Source organism: Eriocheir sinensis, chromosome 19 (assembly GCF_024679095.1).
Source record: "Eriocheir sinensis breed Jianghai 21 chromosome 19, ASM2467909v1, whole genome shotgun sequence".
NCBI classification, from domain to species: Eukaryota; Metazoa; Arthropoda; class Malacostraca; order Decapoda; family Varunidae; genus Eriocheir; species Eriocheir sinensis.
Window position 1 is genome coordinate 19,155,522 of NC_066527.1, and position 5,000 is coordinate 19,160,521.

Consider the following 5,000-nt stretch of genomic DNA (forward strand, 5'->3'; position numbering starts at 1 on the left):
CCAGCCAGTGACATAAGAAAACGACCCCCTTAAGGAAAAAAAGGAAATGTGACGTGTATACATAACGTTCTGAGGCTATGGGGAAAAAATCAAGGTCAGGAGTGGAGGAATTAAGAGGAGAGGAAATAAGGAAAGGAAAAAACAAGGAAGGGAAGGAAAAACGGAAGAAAATTATGAGAAAAGGGGAAAAAGAGAGAGAGAGAGAGTGTGAGAGAGAGAGAGAGAGAGAGAGAGAGAGAGAGAGAGAGAGAGAGAGAGAGAGAGAGAGAGAGAGAGAAGCAAAGATGAGCTATATATAGGTAGATGTACACACACACACACACACACACACACACACACGGTGTTGCCTTCTCTCTCTTCTCCATTCCCCCACAAATGTCAAAGGAGAGAGAGAGAGAGAGAGAGAGAGAGAGAGAGAGAGAGAGAGAGAGAGAGAGAGAGAGAGAGAGAGAGAGAGAGAGAGAGAGAGAGAGAGAGAGAGAGAGAGAGAGAGAGAGAGAGAGAGAGAGAGAGAGAGAGAGAGAGAGAGAGAGAGAGAGAGAGAGAGAGAGAGAGAATCGCTTCAGCAACGTGGAGGGAAAGAGGAATATGATGGAGGAGGAATAAGAGGAGGAGGAAGAGGAGGAGGAGGAGGAAACATGGAAACATGGAAATGCAGGCAACAGAAAGCCTATTGGCTCATTACGAGGTCGCCCGCTTGGGTGATTTAATCTGCTCGACCGCCACTTGGGGCTTGGTGAGCAGATGAAAGCACCTCGATATTGAGGAGCAGATGGAAGCCCCTCGTTATTCAGTTTACTCCTGACGCAGCGAAATGACGGTCGATTCTGTATTTGAAGGAGTTGATGGTATTCGCATTTACTACTTCTGAGGGAAGATTGTTCCAGTGGCGGATGACTCGGTTTGAAAAGAAACTCCTTCCAATGTCTGTGTTACATCGACTCGACTGAATGGGTAAACCGTTATTTCTAGTTCTTGAGTTGGTTTGCAGTTCAAAGAATTTGGAGTAATCGACGTTATTGAACTTTTTTAGATACTTGAAGACTTGAATCATATCCCCTCGTAGGCGTCTTTTCTCCAATGTAAAGAGATTGAGTCGCTTGAGTCGTTCCTCGTACGGTTGAGCCCTGAAGGTTGGAATCATCTTTGTGGCGCGTCGTTGAATCCTTTCCAGTAAAGCAATGTCCTTTCTGTAATTGGGAGACCAGAACTGCACTGCATACTCGAGGTGCGGTCTTACCATGGAATTATACAAGGATAGCATCACGTCTGGTGTTTTACACTCGAAGTTCCTCGCTATGAACCCGAGCATAATGTTGGCCTTGTTGTATGCTTTTTTACAGTGATTCGCGTGTTTCAGGTCACTGCTGATAGTGACTCCAAGATCCTTTTCCTCCTGCATCGCTTGCAGAGGTCTCCCATTCATGATGTATGTGTGGTTACTATTTTGGGACCCAATGTGCATGACTTTGCATTTGTCAACATTAAAGGACATTTGCCATTTTTCCGACCATTCGATAATGTGATTGAGGTCTTTCTGAATGATTTCGCAGTCGGTCTTTGTGAGGGCATCTCCACCCACCTTGGTGTCATCTGCAAATTTCGATATTGTGGATTTCAGTCCTGATTCTAGGTCATTGATATTATTATATGATAAAGAGGATGGGTCCCAGCACTGACCCTTGAGGCACTCCACTAGTGACTGGTAGCCAATCGGAAGGCTGTCCGTTGAGTAGTACTCGTTGTTTTCTGTCGGTGAGCCAATCTCTTATCCACGCGATCAGATTGGCTCCGATGCCCGCCGAGTGCAGTTTCTTAAGGAGTCGCTCGTGCGGTACCTTGTCGAAGGCTTTCTGAAAGTCCAGGTATATAACATCACTGGGGATGTGGGCATCCCAGTCCCAGGAGGAGGAGGAGGAAGAGGAAGAGACAACAGAGGTAGAAGAGGAGGGAGGAAAGATAATGAATACAGGGTAGGAAGGGAGGGAAGGGAGAAGAAGGGAAAGGGAAAGAGGAAATACAAGAAGGAAGGGAAGGGAAGGGAAAAGAAAGGAGAATGGAAGGGGAGGAAAGGAAAGAAAGGGAAGGGAATGGAAGGGGAAGGAAAGAAAGGGGATAGACGGAAGGAAGGGGAAGAGAAAAGAGGAGGAAAGGTAAGGGAAGGGAAGGGAAAGGACGGAAAAGAAGGGAAGAGGATATAGGGGAAGAGAAGGGGAGGGGAAGGAAACAGAAGAGGAAAGGGAGGGAATTAAGAGATGGAGATTGGGGAAGGGGAAGGCAAGGGAAGTGAAGGGAGGGGATGGAAAGGGAAGAGAAGAGAGGGAAAAGGAAGGGAAGGGAGGGGAACGGAAAGGAAGGGAGGGAAGGGAAGGGAGGGGAAGGGAAGGGAGGGGAAGGGAAGGGAGGGAAAGGGAAAGGGAAGGGACGGGAAGGGAAGGGAAGAGAAGGGAGGGGAAGGGAAGGGAGGGGAAAGGAAGGGAAGAGAAGGGAGGGGAAGAGAAGGGAAGGGAAGCCAGTCAAAAACCGACGTAAATACATGAAAACGACCTGTGATTGTATAACACACACACACACACACACTTACACACACACACACACACACACACTTACACACACTTACACAAACACACACACACACACGCTCACACATATAGACACACAGATAATAATAATAATAATAATAATAATAATAATAATACAATTTAGGCAAAGAATGTGAAGATTAGGAAGGAAGAAAGAAAGAGAGAAAGAAAGAATGAGCAAGAGAGAAAGGAAGGCATGAAATAAGGTAAATAAAATAAGTAATAAAGTAAGGTAAGGTAAGTAAGGTAAGGGAGGTAAGGCAGGGCTGGTGGAGGAGTGGAGGTAAGTTCTCTCCATTCCTCTCCGTGATGGAGGTGGTCAGTAAACTCCCTAATTAAAGGACCAGACAGACCCTACAACAAAACTTTTTCTCTCCCTTCCTTCCTCCTCCTCCTCCTCCTCCTCCTCCTCCTCTTTTGACTTTTCCGCTGCCCCCACTTCCTCCTCTTCCTGCTCCCTTTCCTTCCCTTCCCTCCCTTTCCCTTCCTTTCTTTTCCCTTCCTTTCCTTTACTTTCCCTTCCCTTCCTTCCCTTCCCTCCCTTCCCTTTCCCTTCCTTTTGACCTTTCCGCTGCCCCCACTTCCTCCTCTTCCTGCTCCCTTTCCTTCCCTTCCCTCCCTTTCCCTTACTTTCTTTTCCTTCCTTTCCTTTACTTTCCCTTCCCTTCCCTCCCTTCCCTATTGACATTTACGCTGCCCCCACTTCCTCCTCTTCCTGCTCCCTTTCCTTCCCTTCCCTCCCTTTCCCTTCCTTTCTTTTCCCTTCCCTTCCTTTACTTTCCCTTCCCTTCCCTCCCTTCCCTTTTGACTTTTCCGCTGCCCCCACTTCCTCCTCTTCCTGCTCCCTTTCCTTCCCTTCCCTCCCTTTCCCTTCCTTTCCCTCCCTTCCCTTTCCCTTTCCCTTCCCTCCCTTCCCTTTCCCTTCCTTTTGACTTTTCCGCTGCCCCCACTTCCTCCTCTTCCTGCTCCCTTTCCTTCCCTTCCCTCCCTTTCCCTTCCTTTCTTTTCCCTTCCCTTCCTTTACTTTCCCTTCCCTTCCTTCCCTTCCCTCCCTTCCCTTTCCCTTCCTTTTGACTTTTCCGCTGCCCCCACTTCCTCCTCTTCCTGCTCCCTTACCTCCCCTTCCCTTCCTTTCTTTTCCCTTCCCTTCCCTTCCCTTTTCTTTCCCTTCCCTTCCCTTCCCTTCCCTTCCTTTCCTTTCATTTCCCTCCCTTCCCTTTCCCTGACATCCCGTCCCTTCCCCTCCCTTCATCTATTTCCCTTTTCCTCCTCTTTATTTCCCTTTCCTTCCCCTTTCGCCTTCTCCGCTGCCTCCTCTTCCCCCTCCTCCTCTTCTTCCTCTGCCCCCGTTTCCTCCCCCTCCTCCTCCTCCTCCTCCTCCTTCACTGCCTTTTCCGTTTCCTTTTCCTTCTTTTCCTCTTCCTCCTCCTCTTCCTTCGTCCTTTCCGCTGGCGCCTCTTCTTCGTCCTCCTCCTCCTCCATCTCCTTGATAAATAAACTCTTCGGATCCCTTCTCTTTTTCTTCTCCTCCTCCTCTTCCTCCTCCTCCTCCTCCTTTTCTTTTCCTTCTTTTATCTTTTCCTCTCAATTTTTCTCATTCTTTCTTTATTTTTTCTTTCCTTTTCATCTTCTTTATTTTTTTCCTCCCTTTTCCCTTTTATCTTTTTTTTTTCTTTAATATCTTTTCTTTATTTTCCTGTTCTCCCTTTCGCTTCATTTCGAATTAATAAGAAAATAATTTAGATAAGTAAAAGAAAATAAAAAAGAAAGAAAAGAAAGAGAGAAAAGAGAAAGAGAGAAGAGGAAGAAACCATATCTAACTTTATTTGCTCCTCCTCTTCTTCCTCCTCCTCCTCCTCCTCCTCCTCCTCCTCTTCCTCCTCCTTTTTCACTTGCAAAATATTTTTCTCCATTCTCTTTCCACTCGCTTTCTCTGACCTCGTTTCCTTATACAAATGCAAATCTCTCTCTCTCTCTCTCTCTCTCTCTCTCTTCAGTTTCTTTTATCTTCATTTTTTCTTCTGTTTATATTTTTATCTTCATCTCTCTCTCCTTTATTTTCCTCCTCCTCTTCCCTCCTTTCCTTCCTAAATTATCCCCCGCCACACACACACACACACACACACACACACACACAGCCCTACGGCCCCCCCCCCTTAACCTCCTCGCCCCCATACACACACAAACACGAACAACAAACACAGTCTCCCTCACCTCAGGCATATCGTCGGGGACTTTGCCCATCCAGGATAGCGACAGGATGGAACAGTCGCTCTTGGCATTGGCGCTGGTCTCAGGGTGAAGATGCATGGAGAACTGAACCGGGCCCGCCACCTTTGCCACCTCGCCGGCACGCCCACGCCCACCACGCCCACACACAACACCCTACACCTGTCACACCCACCCACACACACCGAC